We start from the raw sequence: 13,382 nt of genomic DNA, 5'->3' as shown, positions 1-13,382 counted from the left end.
AGGACCCTGCTGCAGATAAGAGAGAAGCAACGCGGGCGTGAAAGTCCTTTCGGTTCCCTGCATGTGAAACACTGAGCACGGCCAGCGACGCAGAGCTTTCGAAAGTTTATTTTCTGAACCAGAGGCCGCATCTCGTCTGTTCTTCACACAATAAGTCAGCGGTGACATACAGTTTAAAACACCATAAACAATTTCTAGGCATGCTTGGCCAGAGCTTTGAGCATTCTCCGCAAATATGCAATAACAATGATTTACGCAGCCAAAGCATCCGGACCTACGGCCACAAAGGACTTTTAGGCATCCAGACAGATTAGCAGCACAGTCTCTTAAGCTGTTTAGGCTCAGCATCATTTCTCCTCACAAAAAAAGCCCACTTGACTTTTAATTGACTGCTGGGTGTTGAACCCCGTATAATAGTGGACTGGAATCGTTCTGAGAATGTTAAGACGTTTGCCGGCCGGCCTCCTGCCACGAGTGAGACGGGAGCCGAAATCCCGGCTTTGACGGGTGCGCGGGGATAAAGAGCCAACCTGGGCGTCTCCAGGAGGAACTAAACCCGAGTCCGGAGGAATGCTCTGCGGCAGCAGCTCGGGACCGCGACGTGCACTCCTTTGTGAAGGGATTATTAGTTCCCATGTAGTCCTCATGCCCCCCAGCTCCCCCTGTGGCCGACTCTCCTCTCTGGGTCCACGGAGCTGAGAAAAGCAGAACCTGGTCTGTAAACTCAGCATTTGTAGAGTCTTGGTAAGATTCCACAAGGCTATAAATGCTCATTAGTGCCACATTTCTCCAGAAGCTTCTACTCCTTTCCCTTTATCTCCAGTGGGTTCAGTCTGACCATTAGCAGAAAGGAGCAGTTCAACAACCACAGCAGCAAACAGCAAAATCCCCTAAAACGTCGCTTTCAATAATTGATGGATGAGCTGTAACGTAATCGGTCTGGGAAGGCAGCGCTAGTGGACGATTCCGTCGCTACGTGGAGCCCCATAAATTCAGAATGTAGTGTTGGTGTCATTGAGGTCAGTGTACCTTTCCCCTCACTGAGGATGAGGGGCGGTGAAGACATGGGGTTTGCTCCTGTGCCGCTTTGCACCGGGGTCGCGTTACACTGATCCGCTCCCAAGTCCTGGTCCTGGTAGCCTATTTATGGGCTCTTTCATGCCTCACCTACTTTCAAAAACATTCCATCATTTGTGCACCATTAAGTTTGGTGCAGATGGATGTGAGACTCCTCAGATCACTCTTTCCAGTCTCGCAGTCTTGGATGCAATTCTGACACATTTGCGAATGCATTTACTCTGTGTGGTTTCGCCGTATGTCAGCGCTGCAATGTTTAAACATCTGATCAGTTCTGTGTTCTCATCTGATCTTGAATCTATCTATCTATCTATCTATCTATCTATCTATCTATCTATCTATCTATCTATCTATCTATCTATCTATCTATCTATCTATCTATCTATCTATCTATCTATCTTGACACTCTGTTTCTTTTAATTAAATATGCTTTAAAATAATACAATGCCTAATTTACACTAATTCCTTGATCATCTCAAGCACTTTGTAAAGCAGTTTCCTTCGGCTTGACATTTTACCATTTTTGACACACTATAAAGATACAAGGGTATAATTACACAGTTGATTACTAGTGAAATGAAGTGAATGAGATGTGAGAATAATGATTAAAGCGCCTAAGGGGATTTAAATGACCATACAGTTGGGTTGTCTAAGCCAGTTCCAACAAATTCTCAACACTAAAAAGCCAAAAGAGATTTGCAACATTATTTGATTTATGGCGCAGCTACCATCAAAGCAGGCTCTGGTTTTAATTCACAGACCTAGTGTTTGTAATAAATCACAGTGAACAGGCAACAGCTATTGTGATACATGTGCAAGTAAACCGACTCTATTTGTCACGGCTTCCGAGGTAGCGGACCCACACGCACAGCGGAGACAAGGCTCAGTGAACAACAGGGTTTATTCACGCTCGTGGTCAGGCAGGCAAGGGTCGGTACACGGAGCAGGCAGGTTCAGTACAGGCAGGGTTTAGACAATCAGTGGTTCCAAGACAGGCGAGGGTCAACTCACGGCAAGGCAGGAGAATCACAGGCTGGGCTGGAGACGTGGTCAGGTACAAAACAGAGTCATACACGGACTATCAAGGTTACGAATACAAAACGCTGGATTGCTGGCAAGAACACAAAAGCGACAATCTGGCAAGGTGCTGGGCTTAGAGGTGGTGCTTAAATCCTGAGTGATGATGACTAAACGACCGGCAGGTGAGTAGATTAGAATTGGAAGCAAGGCTGACTGAGACTAACAGTGCCTGAGACAGGAAGTGGTGACAAAATAAAACCGGAAACGACTGAGTGCAGTGGCTAAATGACATGAGCTGTGACAGAACCCCCCCGTCTAGGGCGGATTCCAAGACGACCAAAAACAAAACACAACCATGCAAGGGGGCGACAGGCTGGGACAAAAAATGAGGGGATCAAAACACAACTAAACATGATGGGCAACGGACTGGAACAAACACATGATGATCAAGGCACTGATTGGCAGGGAGCAGAACCAAGTCCATGAGGTGAGTCCATGAATAATGAGTCCATGACGGGGAATACAAAGTCCAGAAGCCTCCTCAAGGAGGGTGGATGCGCGGCGAGATCCTGCTCAGCCGCCGCTGGGGCAGGGTGGCACGCCTAGTGCCCCTGAGCTGGGCCAGCGTCCACGGGGACCACCCCGAACGGCGATGTCCTCCAGGCGGACGCCGATCCTGAAGACTGATGGGTCGAGGCGGACGACGCCGCAGGAGGCAGCGCCATCCAAACAGCAGGATGCGCCGAGGGCGAGGCCACCAGTCCGGCAGCAGAGACCGAGACGAGGCAGGAACCAGAGGCGAAGGCAGACGTGGAGACGAGGCAGGAACCGGAGGCGAAGACAGACGTGGAGACGAGGCTGGAACCAGAGGCGAAGACAGACGTGGAGACGAGGCTGGAACCAGAGGGGAAGACAGACGTGGAGACGTGTCCGGGGCCGGACCACCAGGAGCGGAGACAGACGTGTCCGGGGCCGGACCACCAGGAGCGGAGACAGACGTGTCCGGGGCCGGACCACCAGGAGCTGAGGCGAACGTGTCCGGGGCCGGACCACCAGGAGCTGAGGCGAACGTGTCCGGGGCCGGACCACCAGGAGCTGAGGCGAACGTGTCCGGGGCCGGACCACCAGGAGCTGAGGCGAACGTGTCCGGGGCCGGACCACCAGGAGCTGAGGCGAACGTGTCCGGGGCCGGACCACCAGGAGCTGAGGCGAACGTGTCCGGGGCCGGACCACCAGGAGCTGAGGCGAACGTGTCCGGGGCCGGACCACCAGGAGCTGAGGCGAACGTGTCCGGGGCCGGACCACCAGGAGTTGCGACGAGTGAGGCCGGGATCAAACCACCAGGAACTGAGACAAACGTGTCCGGGACCGGACCACCAGGAGCCGAGGCGAACGTGTCCGGGACCGGGCCACCAGGAGCCGAGGCAAACGTGTCCGGGGCCGGACCGCCAGGAGCAGCGACGAACGTGTCCGGGGCCGGACCGCCAGGAGCAGCGACGAACGTGTCCGGGGCCGGACCGCCAGGAACTGCACCTGCACACATTGGCACAAAACCCACAGGAACCAGGAGCGGACCGACCACCTCCTCCGGGAGGTCGGCAGGAGACGGAGCTGGACCGACCTCCTCCGGGAGGTCGGCAGGGGACGGAGCTGGACCGACCTCCTCCGGGAGGTCGGCAGGGGACGGAGCTGGACCGACCTCCTCCGGGAGGTCGGCAGGGGACGGAGCTGGACCGACCTCCTCCGGGAGGTCGGCAGGGGACGGAACTGGACCGACCTCCTCCGGGAGGTCGGCAGGAGACGGAGCTGGACCGACCTCCTCCGGGAGGTCGGCAGGAACCGCAACAGACGCTGCGGCAGATGCTGCGGCCGGGACGACCCCCTCCTGGGGATCGTCGGGGGCTGCAGCCTCCGAGGGGTCGACAGTGGCAGGAACTAGAACGGCGTCCTCCTCAGGGGAGCCGACAGGAACTGGGACTAGAACGGCCTCTACTTGGCCGACAGGAACTAGAACGGCGTCCTCCTCTGAGGAGCCGACAGGAACTGGGACTAGAACGGCCTCTACTTGGCCGACAGGAACTAGAACGGCGTCCTCCTCTGAGGAGCCGACAGGAACTGGGACTAGAACGGCCTCTACTTGGCCGACAGGAACTAGAACGGCGTCCTCCTCTGAGGAGCCGACAGGAACTGGGACTAGAACGGCCTCAATATGGCCGACAGGAACTAGAACGGCGTCCTCCTCTGAGGAGCCGACAGGAGCAGGGACTAGAACGGCCTCAATGTGGCCGACAGGAACTAGAACGGCGTCCTCCTCTGAGGAGCCGACAGGAGCTGGGACTAGAACGGCCTCAATGTGGCCGACAGGAACAGGGGCGGCCTCAACATGGCCGACAGGAACGGGAACAGGAACTGAGACCTGGTGTGGCTGGCCAGAGGTGCCTGCTAGCTGGCGTAAAGATGGGGCTTGAGCTTGAGCAGGCGGGGCTGAGGCTTGGGCTTGAGCAGGCGGGGCTGAGGCTTGGGCTTGAGCAGGCGGGGCTGAGGCTTGGGCTTGAGCAGGCGGGGCTGAGGCTTGAGCTGCTGCAGGCGGGGCTGAGGCTTGAGCTGCTGCAGGCGGGGCTGAGGCTTGAGCTGCTGCAGGCGGGGCTGAGGCTTGAGCTGCTGCAGGCGGGGCTGAGGCTTGAGCTGCTGCAGGCTGAGCTGGGGCTTGAGCTGCTGCAGGCTGAGCTGGGGCTTGAGCTGCTGCAGGCTGAGCTGGGGCTTGAGCTGCTGCAGGCTGAGCTGGGGCTTGAGCTGCTGCAGGCTGAGCTGGGGCTTGAGCTGCTGCAGGCTGAGCTGGGGCTTGAGCTGCTGCAGGCTGAGCTGGGGCTTGAGCTGCTGCAGGCTGAGCTGGGGCTTGGGCTTGAGCTGCTGCAGGCTGAGCTGGGGCTTGAGCTGCTGCAGGCTGAGCTGGGGCTTGAGCTGCTGCAGGCTGAGCTGGGGCTTGAGCTGCTGCAGGCTGAGCTGGGGCTTGAGCTGCTGCAGGCTGAGCTGGGGCTTGAGCTGCTGCAGGCTGAGCTGGGGCTTGAGCTGCTGCAGGCTGAGCTGGGGCTTGAGCTGCTGCAGGCTGAGCTGGGGCTTGAGCTGCTGCAGGCTGTGATGCAGCCAGGGACGCTGGGACCAGTGGTGCAGCCAGGGACGCTGGGGCCAGTGGTGCAGCCAGGGACGCTGGGGCCAGTGGTGCAGCCAGGGACGCTGGGGCCAGTGGTGCAGCCAGGGACGCTGGGGCCAGTGGTGCAGCCAGGGACGCTGGGGCCAGTGAGGCAGGCTCTGATGCAGGAACGGGTGCAGGCTCTGATGCAGGAACGGGTGCAGGCTCTGATGCAGGAACGGGTGCAGGCTCTGATGCAGGAACGGGTGCAGGCTCTGATGCAGGAACGGGTGCAGGCTCTGATGCAGGAACGGGTGCAGGCTCTGATGCAGGAACGGGTGCAGGCTCTGATGCAGGAACGGGTGCAGGCTCTGATGCGGGTTCAATGAAACCCAGGGCCTCGCGCAGCGCAGGCTTCCGAGCGATGAGCAAGGCGGCTTCACGGAAGTGACGCTCCTTGGTTACCGGGTCGGTCTCTGCCTCAGCGGAGTTCAGCCAGTGTGCAAACAGGAACAGGACTGGAGGAGCGCATTGGGCACGGATCCGTTGGAGAATGCTGTCCGGGATGCCTGCGATGGAGGTGGGTATGTCGTCTGCGGGGGCGAGAGTGCCCTCTGCTGGCGAAGGAGGCAGTCTGATTTCCGTGATCGCGTCTTCTGGAGCCTGGACAGGGGAAACCGGCTGTCGTCGACGCCGTCTGGGCCTCCGACGGCTAGCTGTGGGCTTCTCAACTGCCAGGTCTGACGCAGGGGCTGGGGCCGCGGTACGAGCGGAATTGGACTCGGGAACTATGGCGGTAACGTGGGCATGGACTGGGACCGGTGAGCTGGTGTCTGGAACGGGAGCTGGATCTGCCTGAGCGGCAACAGGGGGGTGAGTTTGACTCGACTGAGCAGTGACAGGAACGTGAGCTTGACTTGACTGAGTGACGACAGGAACGTGAACTTGACTCGACTGAGCAGCGACAGGAGCGCTTTCCGGTGCAGCAGGAACAGCTGATGAGACGCTGGCGGGCGCCGCGCGCAGAGCGCGTGCCAAATCCTTCCGCACTGCCTGGAGCTTCTCAAATAGCGTCTGCACTCCCGGGTAGTCAAGCCACCAAAATTCCTCCTCCAGGATAGCGATCGCCTGTTTTATTACGCGGAGCCGCGCCTTCAGACTGGGGGCTTCCGCGTAATTCCTCGCGAGCTCCCCGAAGCACCAGCGGAGGTCCTCCGGCAGCCTCGAGCAGGTAAACACCATCGCGACTCCGCGTTGTCCGAGTAAACAAAACAAAATCTCTCGCAGCCCCTTAAACCGATGCAAGACGCCGGCTGGGTCCGAGTGTGGCCAGATTGTACTGTCACGGCTTCCGAGGTAGCGGACCCACACGCACAGCGGAGACAAGGCTCAGTGAACAACAGGGTTTATTCACGCTCGTGGTCAGGCAGGCAAGGGTCGGTACACGGAGCAGGCAGGTTCAGTACAGGCAGGGTTTAGACAATCAGTGGTTCCAAGACAGGCGAGGGTCAACTCACGGCAAGGCAGGAGAATCACAGGCTGGGCTGGAGACGTGGTCAGGTACAAAACAGAGTCATACACGGACTATCAAGGTTACGAATACAAAACGCTGGATTGCTGGCAAGAACACAAAAGCGACAATCTGGCAAGGTGCTGGGCTTAGAGGTGGTGCTTAAATCCTGAGTGATGATGACTAAACGACCGGCAGGTGAGTAGATTAGAATTGGAAGCAAGGCTGACTGAGACTAACAGTGCCTGAGACAGGAAGTGGTGACAAAATAAAACCGGAAACGACTGAGTGCAGTGGCTAAATGACATGAGCTGTGACACTATTGGGAAAATTCTCTTTTTCAAATTATTAAAGAATGTAAAATTCAATTATTTGCATTATCGAAAAAATGATCACCAGCAAAAGACATGTTGCTCTACATTTCTCTATGATTTATTCCAGGATCTTTCATAATAAACTATCTTGTAATGAAAAATTAAGTAAATCTAGGATTCCTTCAACTGAATCCTGGGGGGTCATCATGACAGTGACTGGCTGTAGAGTTTGGGGTCATCTTTAAATTTTGGGATTTTATAAGATTTAACTTAACGTAAACATGAATTCAACATTATTGTCTAACGTATAATTTAAATATATATGTGTGTATAAGAAATTATATTTTCTGCTGCCTCAGTCACCTCCCACTGAACCACATCTGGAAGGACTCAAGTGGCAGAGCTGGAGAGGGCTGAAAAATTAAGAACCACTTAAAACACGAGGAAATATTTAAATTGAGCGAGAATAGGATGTGTGAACTACACCTACTTGCACTGCAGGAATGTGGAACTGGAGATGGAACGTGTATTCCTCCTCCGTCTGCGCTGCTCATTCTGTTATGGTTTCATTCAAAACACAGTCATAATTTTACATTTAATGTCAAGATGAGAGGAAGGAAGGTGGAAGATCATTGAGATGGTGATGTTTGGCACAATCGTCATAATAAAACCATGAGTAATGCAGCTGCTGAGTTTGGCAGGTGTCCAGCTCCAGTGGTGGCAGTGGAGAAGTGGGAGCTGTCACTGAAGGTGGGTCCAGCTTTGGAATAAGAAAACGTCCGACTGAACAACTGTCCACTAGTTTGTCTGAAGAGGAAGTAAAACGGGAGTAAATAGTGGAAACCACTGACCACCCAACAGTGCACATGTATATGGAGGAAGCGCAGGGTCAGAGATCTGCATGTGTGACATATAAGAATGCGCTTGAAGTCCATTAAACGGGCTTTACAGGATATTAAATGTTGTCTCTAGCAACAAAACAGTGTTTGCGCTCTGCCGACAGCTGGGACACATTTTGTTGAAACCAAACTGCGTCCTGTTTGTTGTTCTTTTTGTGTGTCTGGGGTTTCACCACTGCCTCAGTCTCTCTGCTCTGCTCTGCTCTGCACCGATGAGCAGCTAAATCACACATACAACAGCGTAAAGTCCTGCAGGTTAGTCGTGCCTTTACACCGCTTGTGTATTTCAGGTGAAAACACAAGCGGACGCTTTTCTGCCCCTTAAGTTGTGTAACTACATTTAATGGCATGTTTTCTGAATATTCCTCTCAGAGTTGGAGTCAGTGCCATATTTTAGTTACACAAACTGATCTTCTGGTTTCAAGTCTTTACTGGCAACCTCACTTTCGTTTCTTTAGCAATCAGCTATTTAATCCTCCACTGAGTGCGTCTCCCACTGCAGCACTTGACTTCAATTACTGGGCTGTGAGCAATTTGCACAGTTTAACCGGCTCTCAGGACTTTTAGAGGAAACAAAATCTAGTGTCTTTTTTCTTTATTTTCTTTTCTTCCCAAAAGTCTCAAAAACTCACATACAAAAATAATCCAAATTATCAGAAGTAGTTCAGACACATGTGGCCTGTTCTCTAAAGCAGCATCTGGAAGGTGTGTGACCAGGTCTAATTTCTGTGCTCGTGCGTGGTTTTAGATCATTGTACGTTGACATATTAAATCACTAACACATTCAGATTTGCAACATGCAGCTCTGCTCATGTTTGACATCGCCACATGGAAAACAAGTTCCATTAGTGACTTCTGCTACCAATGATCATTCAATTGGGAGACACAAATGTTCTGCGAGTCTGCAGCGAATGGAAAATTACAAACACATTTCGTAAACAAGCATGTTTTCTTTAGCATTCTCGTTTGAGATCTTCTGAAAATGTCATTTACCAAAACACAAAAGATAATGTTCCACATACTGCGTGTACTTAACGTATACACTTTGAATTATTTGAGGCATCAGTCCACTACTCGATAATAATGCTGCACAAGCAAAAGTCTACAATGTGACTCCACATGTTTGAAACATGCTGAAAGGTGTGTTTATTGAACTACGGCTAAAGGAGTTGTTTCAGGTGGTTTAGATTCATCAGCCACGTTGGACATCTGTTCGTGGCTCCACCAAAGAAAAGGACTTCACTTACGTTTATGTTGGAGTGTGCGTTTTATGGCCGCTCCAGTCCCAGCAACCGGTCAAGTACATCCCACATGCAGGTAAAGTGACACAATGGCTGTTTGAAATGCAGATTAGGTCGCCTGTTGTCGGGCAGACTGCAAGCAGAGACACATATGGGACCACTGAGTATCATTTTATAGTGTATAAAGAACAGTCGACGTAAAAAACGTGTTGATTAGTGCACAGAAAACGAAAGAACTGGCAAATTGAGACAGAAATGTGATTACACATGTTAAGGTCTTAAAGTCTTGGCTCTTTCACTGTTGCAATGTTCATGTGCAGTTAATCTAGAAATGTCAGACTCGTTGTGATCCGGGGAAGGTCACCCAGGTCGCTTTGGACGCAAATAAGTAGGAGTTTAAGTAATAACCCAGCTTGGATTTGTAGCTTTTAACACCAGATATTGATGGAACTAATATGGTTCTGGTAAAAACGGCTCCACTCTTTAATTATCTTATGTCAGCCTCAATAATGAACCTAAAGGATGACATTACGCATCTCTCTGGGCTACAGAGCTCTGCTCTTTAAAGTCAAACCCTCTGAGTTTGGATCAGTCAGACTTTCTCCAGGTTCTAAGGAAATAATTAAATTGTAATTATTTTTTTTATTACAGACACTGATGTAAATTGTAAAAGTCAGAGTTGGAAACATTGTTGAAGTAAATGGTGAGCGGGAACTGAACGCACGCTTCAAGATGAAATAGTTCTGGTTCAAGCTGTTGGCAGAGAATCAAACCAAAGTTCGATGAGCTCAGGGCATCAAGGGTTTTCTAATCTGCTGCTCCTTCTGTGTGGGTTTAAACTGAAGGGGAAGAAGTCGCGCCTCTAGAAAAGGAGGCAGCCTGAGGTTGGATGAGCCGACGGACAGTAGACGGGTCCAACGGGTCCAACGGGTCGTCAGCTCTGAGCAGGGGCTGCCCACAACACACCGGCCGAGACTGATAAGCGGAAGGAGGTTGAATTTGTTTCTTCCGTATGTTGTCCTTCATTGCTGAGTGTTAACATTTCGTACGAGGACTGAAAGAAATTACAGTTTACTGGTGGAGTTAGGACATATTTGGTGGCATGCGATAACTGCTTGATTTTATCTGTTCTTAAATCAAATATAATTACTGCTGTGGGGTCCCCTCGAGTTTCCAGATGTTTTCTGATCCAAATTAATTTAGGACAAATACAAGGGTTCCATCTGGAACTCCCTTGCAGTGGGATTTTACTTTACGGGGGTTCCTTTGGAGCTGCATGTCGCTGTAAATCCACTGGGCCCCGCGCTGTTTGCACAACGTGAGCCGCTCTTCCCACACTTCCACCGCGTCTGCCCTGACGATGACGATGGCGCGTTTTCAGGCCCGGGAACACGGCGGGCGGCAGGCGCGCGGCTTCTGCTCGCCGTTCGTGGCAAACGGCGATTTTGCGAAGTCACGCAGGGCGACGGCGCATGAGCGCGAGGCCGGCGCCGGTCTGGATGCGGAGCTGGACTCGGTTCAGGCCCCGTCCTCCGTTGTTTTCTTGTCTGTTGCCAGTCGTGCAACCTTGTAGCGCTGCAGCTCCACACACATCTCACAGATGCTTGTGTCTTTCAACTGACTAACTCTTTAAGCCAATTATCCAGCTGTAAACACTGAAACGCAGATTATTTATGTGGATGTTTCTCATTAGGCTCCAGAACTGCAGGCCTGCGTGTTGTTTGACGAGTGGCACGGCAGCAACGCAGCACAGCTTGGCCAAAACAAAACGGGCTCACAACATTATTCATTTTCACGTCATGCCCGTGACATGTTATTTTATAGCTTTTGTGTTCTTAGGCGCGGTAATCCTTCACCGGGACGGGTGCCCGCGTGCGGCAGAAAATCAAATAAACACACATGGAAAAATCTTCCCTCTTGGGCCGCGAAGGTAAAACATTTTTTCTCATTGTATGTTAAAAAATCAAATATGTTGCGCATCTGCTGCTCTGCTCTGGATAAATATTCAAACAAAAGATGTCTGTGTTTCTGTCTGCGCTGTTAAATCAAATGAAAATATCCTTGATGCTAATTTTATGCATGCACCAGTGTTTGTCCTGTTTGCTGGCTGCGTAAACTGTTCTAATGACTGATGCAAACACTTAGCGTCCTGTCTGGTCGGCACGGATAGTTTACAGCCTCCTTTCAGTTTCAAGTGTTAACGAACTCATTAGCCTCTGGATGAGAAAAACACACGAGCCGTGAGCCCAGCTTTGAGAGGGATTGAAACGAGGCCAGGCTCTTTTACACCACGGAGGACGTTACTTGTGATTAACACCCTGGACAGTTCCAGAACATCTGTGGGAGACGAATCACGGTCGAGTGAAACATAAACAAGATCGGTCAGAGAGAAGAAGCATGAGTGAAGCTGTGTAATCCATGCACCATGCAGTGAAAGGGGATGGGAGCGAACAGTAGAGAGAAAGGAGTAACAGAGTCTGAGCAAAACGGACACATAACTTATTATCTTATCTTAAACACATGTTAAATACAACAAGGTAATACAAGTGTCAGACATAACTATTTACATTTTTATAAAAGGTACCGTCAGTGTGTTGCTGCTGCTTTCCTCAGTAACATCTGGATTCTCATTTGAATATTTGGTGTCGTTCATTACAAATTCGTCTCAGCTGTCGAGCTTGTATTCGCTGGGGCAATCACTTAGAGCAAACCTGATCCATGTGTGTGTGTGAAATCAGTCAATTAATTTGGGAAAACAAATTTGTCATGACAGCGTTTGTGGGACATCAAGACACAATAGTGTTTGGCGTGAACGCAGCCAGTGCTCAGGGACGCGTCAATAGCTGTGAGAGGACGAAACTAAACGGCTCAGCAAGTTCTGCATGTGGTTACTGATATTAATAATATTTTTATAGGGTAAAATGACACAGCACATTGTTATGTTGGAACTGCTGCGCTTGTTATATATTAGGTTTTGTGCTGTTTATCTTCCACGGTGCACCTGAACACAACACGAGGATAAATTTGGCATTAAAACCACTGCGTGCCTTCTCTGTGTAAATGCTGGTTGGGTTGCGTTACACCGTCCCTGACAAGGAAGTTACATGAGGCTGAGCATCACGTGAGCCTCCTTTTGCTCCCACGTGTTGCACAACATCCCCTCGCTGCCCCCTTGTATTCACCCAACTCCATAAGTAGATGGAAAACAAACATACGATAATTTGCCGTACAAACTGCCAAATGCTCAAAATCCAAAATCAACAACTGGAGCATCCAGCATGGAACCTGAAAATGTTCTGACTTTTATTTTTTTAAATATTTATATGCAGTTGTATCTCAGATAAGGTCAATCTGATTTCTCTTTCTATCTTGATCTGGATGAATTATTACTATTTTTTGACACCTATGACAGATTCACTCTGTTCCTTCTTTTTAAAACCAGCCAAAAGGAAACAGGAAGAGATTAAAAAACCCTTGTTGACACCCCACATCCAGCTTCCGTTTGCGTTACAGGCGTTTGTTTTATGGTTGAATAAAACCGTGCTTTTCTTCGCTGCTGGCATTTGGTTTGAGTCTCCTGTCACTTGCATATCATAAAACAAACAAACATGTTCATTAAGGCGAGTTCACGGGGTTGTCTCGGGCTGGTTACTGGAGGGTACGAAACACAAAACAAGATTTATTGATATGACTGAGTCTGGATTCTCAGAAACAGAGCGCCGCCGACTCGTCTGTTCCTGCTTCTGTTTAGGATCAATGGACTAAACGTTAAGCGATGATTAGCTGTGCATTCATCAATTTTTCATAGAATCCCTGAGAGCTTTTGTTTTAAGTTCCATCACCTGATATCGATCATATTCTTGTGCACCCGCCAGACTACAAGTGCAGGTTTATGGCACGAGCAGGTTCACCTTAAAAAACCCTGGAGTGGGAAGAATCAGAAGCACAAAGAGCTTCTTTGCACATACGAGGAATTTGTTCTGGTGACAGAAGCTTCCACAGCCTGACAGGAAATGAGGTAAAGGTGCATTGCGGCAGCATTGAACGAGTTTGGAAAGTTTGGAGGATGCTGTTGTGACTTCACTTTGGCTGGATCACAAGATTCAAATATGATAAATATGATATTCAAATAAGAGCTACCTGTGAACCCTTCTATTTGAGACCCAGGCTGCTCCTTTAGGGGGCGTTGCA

Source organism: Betta splendens, chromosome 16 (genome assembly GCF_900634795.4).
Source record: "Betta splendens chromosome 16, fBetSpl5.4, whole genome shotgun sequence".
Classification (NCBI taxonomy): domain Eukaryota; kingdom Metazoa; phylum Chordata; class Actinopteri; order Anabantiformes; family Osphronemidae; genus Betta; species Betta splendens.
This window is presented reverse-complemented; position numbering follows the sequence as displayed.